The sequence below is a fragment of the Temnothorax americanus genome, unplaced genomic scaffold (genome assembly GCF_048541705.1).
Source record: "Temnothorax americanus isolate GAGA-0224 unplaced genomic scaffold, ASM4854170v1 Scaffold101, whole genome shotgun sequence".
In the NCBI taxonomy this organism is placed as follows: Eukaryota; Metazoa; Arthropoda; class Insecta; order Hymenoptera; family Formicidae; genus Temnothorax; species Temnothorax americanus.
Genome location: NW_027509233.1, coordinates 74,702 through 92,335, shown reverse-complemented (window position 1 = coordinate 92,335; position 17,634 = coordinate 74,702). Strand labels below are relative to the sequence as shown.

The 17,634-nt window shown below is 40.8% G+C and overlaps 2 pseudogenes; one reads left to right on the top strand and one right to left on the bottom strand.

Moving 5' to 3' along the window:
• The first annotated feature begins 4,199 nt into the window (after nucleotides 1-4,199).
• Nucleotides 4,200-10,062, top strand: LOC143902377 (uncharacterized; annotated as a pseudogene).
• A 3,582-nt stretch (nucleotides 10,063-13,644) lies between these two features.
• On the bottom strand, nucleotides 13,645-17,122 carry LOC143902370 (uncharacterized; annotated as a pseudogene).
• Nucleotides 17,123-17,634: the final 512 nt, after the last annotated feature.

The following is a 17,634-nucleotide window of genomic DNA, read 5'->3' as shown; positions in this document are numbered from 1 at the left end:
TCGACAGCGAAAGCAAAGGGCCTCGGGATGGTATCGTGGCCGCGGAATTGAGATAAAGACGCGATTGCGAGCCTCTGGAGATCGCGATAGATTTGTGGCGAAATCCGTTACTGCGAGTCCGTTTCGTATAATGTCCGCGCTCGTGATTGTGTCTCGCACCTTCCGTGTTCACGGCGTATCGGATTACCAAATATTACTTAGGATAGTTATGTTCGGATGCGTTGTTCGGTGATTGCGTGTTATTATTGCTCGCGGTAATCCGGCACATTTTCCTCGCGTCCCTTCCAAGCTTTCGCGCTACGCCGAGTACCTCGGCGTCTCATTTTTCGCGTTCGGAAATCACTGAAGACAGTGTATTGTATTTGCCCGAATAACTGGCGCTATTCTTGGTCATTTCTCGCGTTAGATTAAGTCCGTATTTTCGCGTTTGTTATAGTATTCCGCGTCTCCTTGCAATCGCGCCGAAATTGATCTCGCGTTATGGTGTTGCGTTCGGTCCTCATTACGTTGGGACGTGGCTTACGCCACGATTCATACTTGCGTTAGGCTTAAGATAATTGGCGACAGAATTCTCGTGCGACTCCCGGCGTTGCGTTCACGCGCTCCGAGCGTGAGGTATCTTCCTCTCGCGATCTTTCCTGCGAGATCTTATTTTCTATTTCCTGGATTATTTCGTGTTTACTGTTGATGTTCCATGTTAATTGTAAGTTTCGTTATACTGTATCTCTCTGATCTAATCGCAGCGCCTTCTGCGCGCTTACTATACGATAACGCAGTACTTTGTTTGTTCTGGCGTCCGCGCTATCATTATTTTATTTGTTTTATTTCTGACGCTCGCGTGATCGATTATATGATTTGTCGGATTGACCGAAGCCAAATCGGCCTTTATTGTTTCACGCGCGAATTTCTAAAGAATAAATGTTATTTTGATTTGTTAATTGGTTGAGTTCGTGGCCTTATTTATGGCGTGTCACCCCGCCGAATATCGCTCCGCCCTTCATCATCCCCGCCCCAGCCCTTAGGTCGAGCTAGCCGATTCCTCGCACATCTGCACATCCGCACATCCGCACGTCTCCGCACGCTTTGCGTTTCGTTTTGGTTTTCGTTTGCGATTTCGCGGACGTGCGTTGACGCGTCTGGCGCCCAACGGTAAATTCGTTTCGCGAAGTGTCGGAGGTGCGAGGGAATTGTCGGAGAGGCCTGTCATCCCGCTCTCCTTACTCCTTTTGATCCGGCACACGTCCCGGAGCGGTCCGGGAGTGAAAAAGTCGTGACAATATATATATATATATATATATATGCTAAAATGTCAAGTAGATATTGTTACGCCGAACCCCGGGATTAGGATAAGAAAATCTAGGAAGCAAAGGAAAGGCTAACCAGAGGGGTCGGGGTAAGGAAGGACGCAACTAGACGCTTAAGAATATTGCTCGCAGGTACATGGGCGTGGCGCGAGCCGAACGCACTTAGAATGGCTCAGGAAGGGTCAACGTCCGTAGGGACGCTGGGACGCCTTTCGTGAGCTGTGCGATCGTCGGTCCTCTTTTAAGTCAGGGAATTTAATCCTTTTAACTTAGGATTGGACCTCGTGCGATTTTGAGAGGTGGAGGTGTAGTGGGTGAAGTCTTAGATTATAAATAAATGGAAATATATATTTAACATGAATAAAACATTTATTATAAATTTAAATTAAGTAAACTGTCGAGATATTACAATAGATGAGAACCAGGCAAATTAAACGGGAAATTGAAAACATTAAGATAGATTTAGGGATAAAGTGTATGTGAATGTGTGTATTCATCGCGGGTGTTACAAGAGTGCCGGGGTGATCGGGCAGGATTTTTAAGGAGATACTATTTGAAAATGAATATCCTGCCCGCTATTATTACATCGAGATTGGCATTGAATTACATAATGGTTTAATTAAGTGTGCGTGTGGTGTATATATGTGTATTTGAAACTAAATTAAATCGCAATTAAAAATAAAATATAAAGAGATGTTCGCGGGGTGAAAACAGAGAGACAAGAATTTATGCATGGAAAATAAGGATATCGCCATTGAAATAAGGTTAAGGTTATTTAAGGTTTTAAGACGTTGATTTTACAGATTCCATAACCAGCCCAAGCAGCATTTTTCGGTTAACTTTCCGACTAAGGACTACTTTTCTACTAATCACAACGTTGTAAGCGGTTCAAGAAAGTTATAAAATGTAACTTATAATTACTAACGTTTTTTGGACGTTGTCTAAACGTTAAAATTACGACGTGCTTTTTTTATCACTTTCCCAACGTCAAATTCGAAACAGTTTAAGTCCTATTACCCGACGTTAAGATATTTAACGTTCGCCTGACGTTATACTCTGCACTACACTTTTCGAGCGACTTCAATACGTAATTCCCAACGTAAACCAACGTTTTGTTATCAAACGTTGTAAAACGCTAACGTTGTAAAACGTCGCCTGTGGTCATTTCTGACTGACGTTAAGAAATCGCGAGAAATGGTAACAAATTCTGCCTAAATGAATGTAGAGCAGATTACTACTGCATCAAGTGGGCATCGTCGACGGCAATTCGCGGCGTCGTGCGTGAGCTACGAGGACTATGCGATGAATGTTGACGATCCACGGCCGAACCGGTCTATCTCATCTCACGCAGTTATCGTCGCGTCGTCGGAAAACAACGCGCTCGCGCCGCGCGATTCACAGCTCGAGAGCGCGTTCGCTCGGCTGCACGGCTGCCATAACCATGCTCTAGATCACCATATAGATGGTATTGCATAGGTCGGATTTGGTTAAGATATACGACTCATTCGCAAATCTAGTATAGAATTTTTAACTAATTGATACTTTATCGACATGTTAAGTCAGTTTGGCGACCTTGTTAAGACTTTTAGTCAATATAGGTACGATTTTGCCTACAGTGGTATACTACTTAGTTTGGAGAAGTCGGAAAAAGTTAATTATTTTATACGAAAAGACAAATTTTAGTAGAATTTATCGCACCTTTTACTACGTAAAGTTTGATATAGTGTGGAACGCTGACTTCGCCATTTTCATTCCTCAAAGAGGAAGGCAAATAATCCGCCATTTTCCAGTATATTTAGATTTAAATTTTTTAACGCACTTTATTAACAATTTAAAGCATTTATATAATATCTGTTGTTAAAGTTTTGACAACATATTTATCTTAAAAGTAATTTTGACGAAAAAAAATTAAAATCTACACTTTGGAAAATTTTAGTTATTTATTAGAATATTTAGTAAATTGGAATATTTTAGAAAGGATTCGTCTAATTTTGACCTATCATTTCCACATTTATCAATAAAGTAGGTTTCGTTATACAATTTCAGTGCTGGGTTCGTGTATTTATGGCAAAATTACAATAGTATCAAAGACTGCGCAAACTATATTTTTCCTATAAAGCCATTTTATTTGTGCCAAATTGATAAGTACGTATTATGATACATTTATTACACCAATGCCGTCATATGGTTTGAATGGAAGCACGAAAACTACACCTAAAATGTACGTTGTGAAAAAATAACCTCAGGTCTAGCAGAGTGTACAAAATCAAAGTTTACATACCAACGTTAAAACTGGTGGAAAAAATGTAACCTCAATTTAACTTATATAAGTCGGATTCCAACGTTGGTACAACCTAAATTTGATTCCCCAAATTAGTGCAAAAGAGGGTTGAAACGACGTAGCAAAAACGTTGGATACCAACGTTAAGTGTGTTTATCTTAACGTCGGGCGGACGTCAAAATGCTGCTTGGGAGCTTGTTCCGTCGATTCCGTCGATTTAATTGACGTTTAATAGGGCATTATTGAAAATATAATTCGTTTAATTTTAAATAACAATTATGTTGGATTTTACTGAGGCATGAGAAAAAAGGTTACTGCGAGCTGATAATAGCTAAACCAACTAGGCGGGAGAATAACTTTAAGGAGGAACAGTGGATTGATGGGTGATCCTGAGCTAATATCGCTAGGAGTAAGGATTCTTAATTATCTTGAGCGAATAACGTTAAGGTAATTAAGCCGGGAGAATTTAGAATTAACAGGAGGTCTTGTAGCGCTAAGACAAGGATTCTTAATTACTTTGAGCGAGTAACGCTAAAGCAATTAAACGGGAGTGTTGAGAAGTCCTGAGCGAATATCGCTAAGACAAAGGGAACTGAAAATCCTCTGAGCAGATAATGCTTGGGAGATTACAGCTGGGTCGTGAGAAGCAGGATTACGGACCGGTAGAGGAGTGCCTTGAGCGTGTTGTCGCTAAGGTAAAGGATTCGATAATTACTCTGAGCAAGTAATGCTAGGACAATTTTGAGAGGAATTATAACAATCTTGAGCGGAGAACGCTATTCGAGACAGGAATAGTATGGCTATTATGATACGACTTATATACATTTATACGTGTGCAAACAATTGAAAGTTAGAGTAAACGAATATTTAGAACTTACTATTTGTTGAAATATATATATATATATATATATATATATATATACATATATAAATATATATATACACGTGTGTGTAGTGCCCTGCCCCCCTATTCTGTAACTCTTAACGACAGTTTCGTTATCGTTATACTTGCGTTGCGCAGATATTATGTATAGTAAAAAAGCTGCGCAACGACAATATAACGAAACTGTCGTTAAGAGTTACAGAATAGGCCCCCTGCTTTAACGAAAATTACTACTTCTATAAAGCAGGACATATACACACGTGTGTGTGTGCCCTGCTTTAACGAAAATCATTAAACAGTTAAATACTTTTAAAGCGCGTTACTAACCTACATAGGTTAGTTGACGCGCTTTAAACACTTAAATACTTTTAAAGCGTCACTAATCTATACGCCAAAAGAATATATATCATTTCGAATTATGTTACACTTCTGATTTACCAACCAAACGTGATCGGCTGCACTCGCGTGCGGCCACTGAGCATGCGCATATGGCCGCAGGGCATGTTCTTACGGGCATTGAGTTTCCAATTACGTTGGATCAAATTAAATGGTTTGAAAATCACAACATCTCTATCAACGTGTTTAGCATCAAAAAAAAAACTTGCTATCTTGACAATACGGGTTACTAATCGAAAGATGGATAGACACGTAAATCTGCTGTACGTGCATAACAACAACGTGGGATATTTTGCATGGATCAAGAACCTATCCCGCCTCGTGAGCTCGCAAATTAGTAGGTAAGGTAGGCCGGTTCCACTCCGGGGATCTGAGGGGGGGGGGTGAGGGGCGGGGGGGAAACCGCGGGGGGAGCGGGGGGAAGGGGAACCGCGTTTTTTCATGCGCCGCGGGATGGGGGAGGGGGAACCGCGTTCTTGGGCGCCGCGTGGAGGGGGAGGGGGGAACCGCGTTTTTCGGGCGTCGCAGGGAGGGAGGGGGGGGACCGCGGTCTTACGCGCCGCGGGGAGGGGGAGGGGGGAACCGCGTTTTTCGAGCGCCGCAGGGAGGGAGAGGGGGGAACCGCGTTTTTCGGGCGCCGTGATTTCCGGCGCCGCGGGGCGAGGGGGTCCGCGTTTTTCGGCGCCGCGGGGCGAGGGGTCCGCGTTTTCCGGCGCCGCGGGGCGACCGCGTTTTCGCCGCGGAGCGGGGCGAGGGGGTCAACGTTTCGCCGCACCGAGGAGTCCGCGTGACGTCACACGCTCACGCTCGCGTTGTATCTCCATCGTAGATGTTTCCCCCGTCCCCCGGTCGCGCGCGTCTTCTCGTTCGCGCGGTCTCTCTCCCGCCCGCATCATCTATCTCCATTCACCTCTTCTTACCTATCCTCTCTCACTGCATCATCATATCTCACTTGCCGTCGCCACCATTCGCCTATCTATTTGCGTATTATTTGTCTCCCGCTCGCGGTCATTCCTCTTCGTAGCTCGTATTCATGTTCTCTCTCAACAGTATCTTAATTCTCGAATAATTCTCATTAATTTATTTAAATAAACCTGAGGACAATATCGCAGCATAATTCTAAAACGTCTTTCAAACAACTATCAAACAACTAAAACGTCTTTCAAACAACTATTAAACATCTTTTGAACAACTATCAAACAACTAAAACATCTTTAAAAACAACTATCAAACAACTAAAACATCTTTCAAACAACTATCAAACAACTAAAACGTCCTTCAAACAACTATCAAACAACTAAAACGTTTTTCAAACAACTATCAAACAACTATCAAACAACTAAAACGTCTTTCAAACAACTATTAAACATCTTTTGAACAACTATCAAACAACTAAAACGTTTCTCGAACAACTATTAAACATCTTTTGAACAACTATCAAACAATTAAAACATCTTTAAAACAACTATTAAACAACTAAAACATCTTTCAAACAACTACAACATCTTTAAAAACAACTATAAAATATTTAAAACATCTTTAAAACAACTATCAAACATCTTTTGAACATTTTTGAACATCTTTGAACGTTTAAAAATTCAACATTTATTATATTTAATACAATTTATATTTTAAACATTATTTATATTATAAACACCATTTCTATTATAATCATTTAGGGAGTAATATACATGTTATATTTGCGATTTAAATAACAGAAGAAAATGATAAATTTATCTGACAGCGTTATAAGCATTTTAAGTACGTTATGTGTATGTGTGTGTGTGTGTGTGTGTCTGTAATAAAGAGTCGGAGGGGGGGGGGAAAGAAAAGGGGAGAAAAAAACAGAGAGGGGAAAGAAAAGAGAAATATATTCTTCTCCATCACTTCTTATTCATCATTATCACCATCATCATCAATCAATGAATACAGAACGTCAGAATGATCTGGTGCTAACGGTTTACAGGGAACATAATAAGCTCTAAAGCTCATAACTGACTATAAACACTTCTTATTCATCATCACATTATTAAAAGCCGTGAGAACTCGGAAAGAATCTCAGTTCAGTGCGTTTCAATCAACATTAAAAACTGAAAAGTGTTTCCGTTTTAATAGCTTATTTAGCTAGTCAACAGCTTGCCAAAAGTTTTCCCCGGGGTTCCGAACGATTTTAGGTGCATTTTTTATTTGTATTTATGTCTAGAAAACGTATGGAATAGGTTTTATTTATTCCCCCAAAGAGCAAAAAATTGGCTTTTTTTAACATTGTCCTTTATCTGACAGCGTTATAAGCATCTTAAGTACGTTATAAGCATAAAGTTCGAATTCCACATTAATTAATTAATTATTCAAAAGTTACACAGTAATGTGGGGATGTTGCGGGAACAGGGACAAAAGCCAGTCAAACATATAGTATAAATTGTGACCAAAGGTTTTTTAGAATAGTTTATTGTAGTAGTTTATTAGCAGTACAGAACTATCTACCGATTGCACACAATAATCTCGACATAAGACATAAGCGTTTAAACTTAAACGTAATTTTTCCGCTCTTTGCGCACGCCGCCAATGCATCGACGCAACACACATGGGTATGACAAGCACAGTATACCCAACAACATACAGAACATCAATAATACAATATACAATAGTCATCTCTTACTATATATATAAAACTCATCCATATTCTCTAACTTCTAATTCTCTAACTTCTAAATCTATTCTCTAATTCTACTAACTCACTCATTTTCACTCTCAACCAGCATTATACTACTACAATAAATTACACACAATACAGAGCTGTTCACTCTCATAATCACATACTAATCTCATTCATGAAGCTCTATCTCGTAGATTTTACCCCATCTATTGAATCTCGCAAACTTCCTTTCATTGTTTAAATACGCTTCAATACACTCGCGGCACTCATCGGCAGTCCTTATACGCATGATTATTTTTCTACACATAAAGCACATTGTTTTAATACGGATTGGGAACCCATGCAACCGCGACGAAATGCCGTGCCATCGCACTTTTCTTTCAAATTCACGCAACTGAGGGTTAAACGTCAGCACATAGCACCGCTGACATAAGCGCATACGTGAAGATCTCCGTCCCACGTAGCAGGGCTCGACCCCGATGATGCAGAAACCATGTATAAGATTATCGTATGTCTCGGGATACTTCCGAGGCAGAACACCGTCCAACAACCTAATATTTATGGGTTGTATCGGCGGTTTCATTTCTATAAATAGAAAAATTTTATGTAATTAAATTTTCACACTGTTCTCAAATCTCTAAAAATAATTTTTTCTTTCTTACCGTATTTTTTCAAACTCGAACAACACAAGTCCTTGTAACACTCAAGAACCACGTTCGCGTGCGAGATGTAGCCAAAGAATGGTCCACTCGCCAAGATACAGATCCAGTATCTTCATGGTAAAAGCTGTTTAAGCATTTTTATATTTATGCAATGACTTCATCAAACACATGCAAAGTGCAAATTTTGCATAGCGCTGATATACGGCTGCTGTGATCACATAGATTAAATCCACATAAGTCAATGGCATGATACCTTTTTTCAAAGACATATCGCGACGTCCCCGATAATTGATGATTTCATCAAACGTTCACAAAACTACAACTGCTGCTTTTTCAAATAGCGCGCCGATATACGACTGCTGTAGGCATGGTGACGAAATCCCTTTTAAAAAAATTTTGAATTTTCGCCAATGACATGATATTGTTTTCAAGAACATGCCGTAACATGTCTCACGATGACATCATCGAACACGTGCAAAACTGCAAATTTTGCATTTTTTCGGTTAGCGCAAATGTACGGATGCTGAGATCACGGTGAAATTAGATACGCTAAAAAAACAAACGATGCATCATTAGTGAGATATAAAAAAAATGAATAATCTGGGGGATACGCTCAATAATCGAGAATTGGAAGTCGTGAGTACAACAAATTGTGTTAGAAAGAAGATCGTGTAATAACATGGAGCAAGAGTTGTTGGAGCAATCCACCCTATTAAATTCGCGGGAAGAATTTACCGCGTGGGAGCAACGATGTGACGAATTTATCGAATCGTTGGAAGAACAAGGCCGAATTAAACGACCGCGATTATCGATCGGTCTCAAACAGTCATTGATCGCTCGTATTGCCCGAATCGAAGGTCTGAAAGACTCGGTACGTCAACGTTTCGTGCATGTGGGTGCAGGATACAGTGCGAGTGAGACAGGACTCAGATGGCGCGAGATAGATACGGCTTTTGAAAGTCGTATACTGACTGGTGCGATAATAAATTCCAAACACATCGAAACTCGTCAATTTCTCGAAGATGCGAGAGAAATTGTACTCGATCGTGTGCGGAACGTCATGCAACAACATGACAATGTAAAGATTAACACAATGTTTAATGGTGAATTTGCTGCGGGTGACAAACGCGCGAATAAAAGTATCGCTACGAGAAACTGTGAACTATTTCGTACGTCCGATCTGCAAGAATGGTACGTGTCGCGCGTTATCGAGCCTACTCTAGCATCGCTGGAGGAATTCCAGGAACGTGATAGCGGATGGGCGTTGTCGGGTATACACAATTTGACTGTTAACGTAAATAAATAGAATCCATTGCACGCGGGGTGTTTTGTGGAAATACCGCGAGAAATTAAAATGAAGAGAGCGGTGATAAACGTGCGATCAAGGGGCAATGCATGTTTCGCATGGTCAGTGACGGCTGCTCTGCATCCAGCCGAGAGACATGCAGAACGGGATTCATCGTATCCTCATTACACGTCGGTGCTAAATCTCCAAGACATTGAATTTCCAATGACGTTGAATCAAATTAAAAAGTTTGAAAATCACAACGATATATCAATCAACGTGTACAGCATCGAGAAAATCAAGGAACTTGCAATCCAGCCAATACGGCTCACCGACCGAAAGATGGACAGACATGTAAATTTGCTGTACGTGCATGACGACAACGTGGGACATTTTGCGTGGATCAAGAACCTATCCCGCCTCGTGAGCTCGCAAGTGAACAAGAATAGGAACAAAAAATACTTTTGCGATCGGTGAGTATACATCCTAATAAAAATAAAAATAATTTTTACGAGAAAAATGTATAAAAAAAGATTTTATTATTTACAGATGTTTGCACTACTTCTACACGAGCGAGAAATTGGAAGCCCACACCGTCGACTGTCGGCAGATGAACGAATGCGCGATCAAGTTACCGAGCGATAACGACAAGTGGTTGGCCTTTAAAAATTATAACAGGAAGGAACGAGTTCCATTTATCATATACGCCGACCTGGAATGTACCCTGGAGAAGATGGAAACGGATCCGGAAACGTCGGGGTACACGTATCAATATCATCGCGTATTTAGCATAGGGTACTACGTGCGTTGCTCGTACGACGAGTCGTTGTCAATGTATCGGTTTCGTCGCGATAAGGATTGCGTCGCATGGTTCGCCGAGGAGCTAAGACGTTTAGCTCACGACGTAAAGACTATTTTGTCCACTAATGTACCCATGGTGGATTTTACGCGAGACGAGTGGGAAAAATTTAACAGCGCGACGCACTGTCACGTGTGCGAAAAACCGTTCGAGCCAGACGACGTGCGAGTACGCGATCATTGTCATCTGACGGGTCGATACAGAGGTCCCGCGCATTCAAATTGCAACTTAAATTACAAAGATTCACATTGCATACCCGTAGTTTTTCACAATTTATCGGGCTACGACGCGCATTTTATTATCACAGAAATAGCTACAGCGTACGAAGGACGTGTAGACTTACTTCCAATCACAAAAGAAAAATACATTTCGTTTACGAAAAATGTTCAAAGCACCGAAGATAAAGATAAGAAAAATTGCGTCAAATTGCGATTTATCGATTCATACAAGTTTCTCACCGCTAGTCTCAACAAATTGGCATCTTATCTCAGCAAGGATAAACTGCGAATATTACAACGCGAATTTTGTAAATTATCCGCAGAAAATTTTGATTTGCTGACACGAAAAGGCGTATTTCCGTACGAGTACATTGACTGCGTCAAAAAGTTGGAGGACTCGTGCATACCACCGCGCGACTCGTTTTATAGTTCATTGACAGGTGACACCGTATCCGAGAGCGATTACGCGCACGCCGTCAACGTCTGGCAGCGGTTCTCCATTCGAACGCTCGGTGACTACAGCGATTTATATCTCAAAACCGATGTCTTGCTGTTGGCCGATATCTTTGAAAATTTTCGCGATAGCTGCGTCGCGAGTTATGGACTCAAACCCGCGTATTATTACACTCTACCGGGTTTTACGTGGGACGCTATGTTGAAGCATACGCGTATCAATTTCGAATTGCTCACCGACATTGACATGGTCATGTTTATCGAACGCGGTATACGCGGTGGCCTGAGTCAATGTTCAAACAGATACGCGCGGGCCAACAACAAGTACACGCAGTCGTACGATCCATCGAAACCGTCGTCGTACCTGATGTATTTCGATGTAAACAACTTGTACGGCTGGGCAATGTGTCAACCATTGCCTTACGCAGATTTTCAATGGGTCGACGACGTAACCGATTTTAATGTTATTGACATCGCGTTGGATTCCTCGATAGGCTATATTCTCGAAGTCGACTTGGAGTATCCGCAACATCTTCACGACGCGCACACTGACCTACCGTTCTGTCCGACGCGCGATAAACCACCCGGTAAGCGGCAGGACAAACTCCTCGCAACATTATACAATAAGAAACGTTATGTCATACATTATCGCAACCTGCAGCAGTGCATGCGCCACGGTCTCCGTATAGCAAAGATTCACCGCGCATTGAAATTCGCGCAATCTCCATGGCTTCGCGATGGCACTCTTTTCGGAGAATCTAGTAGCAATAGAAATGCGAAAACTCGCTTCGACTGTGAAAATTTGGTTTCGCGATCAGTGCTTCCGCGCCGTATCTACCCTCCCAATGAGTCACGAGTCGCACGTCAACGTGATTGCGCACGTTCTCCATGGTTTTGCCAAACACAGCGTTGTTCATCAATTTGTATAAATTTTTCTCGAAATCATTCTTGGCCAATGTTCTAAATTTCGTATTAAGTTCTATGTAATCGCGAAGCCATGGAGATTGCGCGAATTTCAATGCGCGGTGAATCTTTGCTATACGGAGACCGTGGCGCATGCACTGCTGCAGGTTGCGATAATGTATGACATAACGTTTCTTATCGTATAATGTTGCGAGGAGTTTGTCCTGCCGCTTACCGGGTGGTTTATCGCGCGTCGGACAGAACGGTAGGTCAGTGTGCGCGTCGTGAAGATGTTGCGGATACTCCAAGTCGACTTCGAGAATATAGCCTATCGAGGAATCCAACGCGATGTCAATAACATTAAAATCGGTTACGTCGTCGACCCATTGAAAATCTGCGTAAGGCAATGGTTGACACATTGCCCAGCCGTACAAGTTGTTTACATCGAAATACATCAGGTACGACGACGGTTTCGATGGATCGTACGACTGCGTGTACTTGTTGTTGGCCCGCGCGTATCTGTTTGAACATTGACTCAGGCCACCGTGTATACCGCGTTCGATAAACATGACCATGTCAATGTCGGTGAGCAATTCGAAATTGATACGCGTATGCTTCAACATAGCGTCCCACGTAAAACCCGGTAGAGTGTAATAATACGCGGGTTCGAGTCCATAACTCGCGACGCAGCTATCGCGAAAATTTTCAAAGATATCGGCCAACAGCAAGACATCGGTTTTGAGATATAAATCGCTGTAGTCACCGAGCGTTCGAATGGAGAACCGCTGCCAGACGTTGACGGCGTGCGCGTAATCGCTCTCGGATACGGTGTCACCTGTCAATGAACTATAAAACGAGTCGCGCGGTGGTATGCACGAGTCCTCCAACTTTTTGACGCAGTCAATGTACTCGTACGGAAATACGCCTTTTCGTGTCAGCAAATCAAAATTTTCTGCGGATAATTTACAAAATTCGCGTTGTAATATTCGCAGTTTATCCTTGCTGAGATAAGATGCCAATTTGTTGAGACTAGCGGTGAGAAACTTGTATGAATCGATAAATCGCAATTTGACGCAATTTTTCTTATCTTTATCTTCGGTGCTTTGAACATTTTTCGTAAACGAAATGTATTTTTCTTTTGTGATTGGAAGTAAGTCTACACGTCCTTCGTACGCTGTAGCTATTTCTGTGATAATAAAATGCGCGTCGTAGCCCGATAAATTGTGAAAAACTACGGGTATGCAATGTGAATCTTTGTAATTTAAGTTGCAATTTGAATGCGCGGGACCTCTGTATCGACCCGTCAGATGACAATGATCGCGTACTCGCACGTCGTCTGGCTCGAACGGTTTTTCGCACACGTGACAGTGCGTCGCGCTGTTAAATTTTTCCCACTCGTCTCGCGTAAAATCCACCATGGGTACATTAGTGGACAAAATAGTCTTTACGTCGTGAGCTAAACGTCTTAGCTCCTCGGCGAACCATGCGACGCAATCCTTATCGCGACGAAACCGATACATTGACAACGACTCGTCGTACGAGCAACGCACGTAGTACCCTATGCTAAATACGCGATGATATTGATACGTGTACCCCGACGTTTCCGGATCCGTTTCCATCTTCTCCAGGGTACATTCCAGGTCGGCGTATATGATAAATGGAACTCGTTCCTTCCTGTTATAATTTTTAAAGGCCAACCACTTGTCGTTATCGCTCGGTAACTTGATCGCGCATTCGTTCATCTGCCGACAGTCGACGGTGTGGGCTTCCAATTTCTCGCTCGTGTAGAAGTAGTGCAAACATCTGTAAATAATAAAATCTTTTTTTATACATTTTTCTCGTAAAAATTATTTTTATTTTTATTAGGATGTATACTCACCGATCGCAAAAGTATTTTTTGTTCCTATTCTTGTTCACTTGCGAGCTCACGAGGCGGGATAGGTTCTTGATCCACGCAAAATGTCCCACGTTGTCGTCATGCACGTACAGCAAATTTACATGTCTGTCCATCTTTCGGTCGGTGAGCCGTATTGGCTGGATTGCAAGTTCCTTGATTTTCTCGATGCTGTACACGTTGATTGATATATCGTTGTGATTTTCAAACTTTTTAATTTGATTCAACGTCATTGGAAATTCAATGTCTTGGAGATTTAGCACCGACGTGTAATGAGGATACGATGAATCCCGTTCTGCATGTCTCTCGGCTGGATGCAGAGCAGCCGTCACTGACCATGCGAAACATGCATTGCCCCTTGATCGCACGTTTATCACCGCTCTCTTCATTTTAATTTCTCGCGGTATTTCCACAAAACACCCCGCGTGCAATGGATTCTATTTATTTACGTTAACAGTCAAATTGTGTATACCCGACAACGCCCATCCGCTATCACGTTCCTGGAATTCCTCCAGCGATGCTAGAGTAGGCTCGATAACGCGCGACACGTACCATTCTTGCAGATCGGACGTACGAAATAGTTCACAGTTTCTCGTAGCGATACTTTTATTCGCGCGTTTGTCACCCGCAGCAAATTCACCATTAAACATTGTGTTAATCTTTACATTGTCATGTTGTTGCATGACGTTCCGCACACGATCGAGTACAATTTCTCTCGCATCTTCGAGAAATTGACGAGTTTCGATGTGTTTGGAATTTATTATCGCACCAGTCAGTATACGACTTTCAAAAGCCGTATCTATCTCGCGCCATCTGAGTCCTGTCTCACTCGCACTGTATCCTGCACCCACATGCACGAAACGTTGACGTACCGAGTCTTTCAGACCTTCGATTCGGGCAATACGAGCGATCAATGACTGTTTGAGACCGATCGATAATCGCGGTCGTTTAATTCGGCCTTGTTCTTCCAACGATTCGATAAATTCGTCACATCGTTGCTCCCACGCGGTAAATTCTTCCCGCGAATTTAATAGGGTGGATTGCTCCAACAACTCTTGCTCCATGTTATTACACGATCTTCTTTCTAACACAATTTGTTGTACTCACGACTTCCAATTCTCGATTATTGAGCGTATCCCCCAGATTATTCATTTTTTTTATATCTCACTAATGATGCATCGTTTGTTTTTTTAGCGTATCTAATTTCACCGTGATCTCAGCATCCGTACATTTGCGCTAACCGAAAAAATGCAAAATTTGCAGTTTTGCACGTGTTCGATGATGTCATCGTGAGACATGTTACGGCATGTTCTTGAAAACAATATCATGTCATTGGCGAAAATTCAAAATTTTTTTAAAAGGGATTTCGTCACCATGCCTACAGCAGTCGTATATCGGCGCGCTATTTGAAAAAGCAGCAGTTGTAGTTTTGTGAACGTTTGATGAAATCATCAATTATCGGGGACGTCGCGATATGTCTTTGAAAAAAGGTATCATGCCATTGACTTATGTGGATTTAATCTATGTGATCACAGCAGCCGTATATCAGCGCTATGCAAAATTTGCACTTTGCATGTGTTTGATGAAGTCATTGCATAAATATAAAAATGCTTAAACAGCTTTTACCATGAAGATACTGGATCTGTATCTTGGCGAGTGGACCATTCTTTGGCTACATCTCGCACGCGAACGTGGTTCTTGAGTGTTACAAGGACTTGTGTTGTTCGAGTTTGAAAAAATACGGTAAGAAAGAAAAAATTATTTTTAGAGATTTGAGAACAGTGTGAAAATTTAATTACATAAAATTTTTCTATTTATAGAAATGAAACCGCCGATACAACCCATAAATATTAGGTTGTTGGACGGTGTTCTGCCTCGGAAGTATCCCGAGACATACGATAATCTTATACATGGTTTCTGCATCATCGGGGTCGAGCCCTGCTACGTGGGACGGAGATCTTCACGTATGCGCTTATGTCAGCGGTGCTATGTGCTGACGTTTAACCCTCAGTTGCGTGAATTTGAAAGAAAAGTGCGATGGCACGGCATTTCGTCGCGGTTGCATGGGTTCCCAATCCGTATTAAAACAATGTGCTTTATGTGTAGAAAAATAATCATGCGTATAAGGACTGCCGATGAGTGCCGCGAGTGTATTGAAGCGTATTTAAACAATGAAAGGGAGTTTGCGAGATTCAATAGATGGGGTAAAATCTACGAGATAGAGCTTCATGAATGAGATTAGTATGTGAGTATGAGAGTGAACAGCTCTGTATTGTGTGTAATTTATTGTAGTAGTATAATGCTGGTTGAGAGTGAAAATGAGTGAGTTAGTAGAATTAGAGAATAGATTTAGAAGTTAGAGAATTAGAAGTTAGAGAATATGGATGAGTTTTATATATATAGTAAGAGATGACTATTGTATATTGTATTATTGATGTTCTGTATGTTGTTGGGTATACTGTGCTTGTCATACCCATGTGTGTTGCGTCGATGCATTGGCGGCGTGCGCAAAGAGCGGAAAAATTACGTTTAAGTTTAAACGCTTATGTCTTATGTCGAGATTATTGTGTGCAATCGGTAGATAGTTCTGTACTGCTAATAAACTACTACAATAAACTATTCTAAAAAACCTTTGGTCACAATTTATACTATATGTTTGACTGGCTTTTGTCCCTGTTCCCGCAACATCCCCACATTACTGTGTAACTTTTGAATAATTAATTAATTAATGTGGAATTCGAACTTTATGCTTATAACGTACTTAAGATGCTTATAACGCTGTCAGATAAAGGACAATGTTAAAAAAAGCCAATTTTTTGCTCTTTGGGGGAATAAATAAAACCTATTCCATACGTTTTCTAGACATAAATACAAATAAAAAATGCACCTAAAATCGTTCGGAACCCCGGGGAAAACTTTTGGCAAGCTGTTGACTAGCTAAATAAGCTATTAAAACGGAAACACTTTTCAGTTTTTAATGTTGATTGAAACGCACTGAACTGAGATTCTTTCCGAGTTCTCACGGCTTTTAATAATGTGATGATGAATAAGAAGTGTTTATAGTCAGTTATGAGCTTTAGAGCTTATTATGTTCCCTGTAAACCGTTAGCACCAGATCATTCTGACGTTCTGTATTCATTGATTGATGATGATGGTGATAATGATGAATAAGAAGTGATGGAGAAGAATATATTTCTCTTTTCTTTCCTCTCTCTGTTTTTTCTCCCCTTTTCTTTCCCCCCCCCGGCTCTTTATTACAGACACACACACACACACATACACATAACGTACTTAAGATGCTTATAACGCTGTCAGATAAATTTATCATTTTCTTCTGTTATTTAAATCTCAAATATAACATGTATATTACTCCCTAAATGATTATAATAGAAATGGTGTTTATAATATAAATAATGTTTAAAATATAAATGGTATTAAATATAACAAATGTTGAATTTTTAAACGTTCAAAGATGTTCAAAGATGTTCAAAAGATGTTTGATAGTTGTTTTAAAGATGTTTTAATTATTTTATAGTTGTTTTTAAAGATGTTGTAGTTGTTTGAAAGATGTTTTAGTTGTTTGATAGTTGTTTTAAAGATGTTTTAATTGTTTGATAGTTGTTCAAAAAATGTTTAATAGTTGTTTGAAAGACGTTTCAGTTGTTTGTTAGCTGTTTGAAAGACGTTTTAGTTGTTTGTTAGTTGTTTGATAGTTGTTTAAAAGTTGTTTAATAGTTGTTTGAAAGACGTTTTAGTTGTTTGATAGTTGTTTGAAAGACGTTTTAGAATTACGCTGCGATATTGTGTGTCCTCAGGTTTATTTAAATAAATTAATGAGAA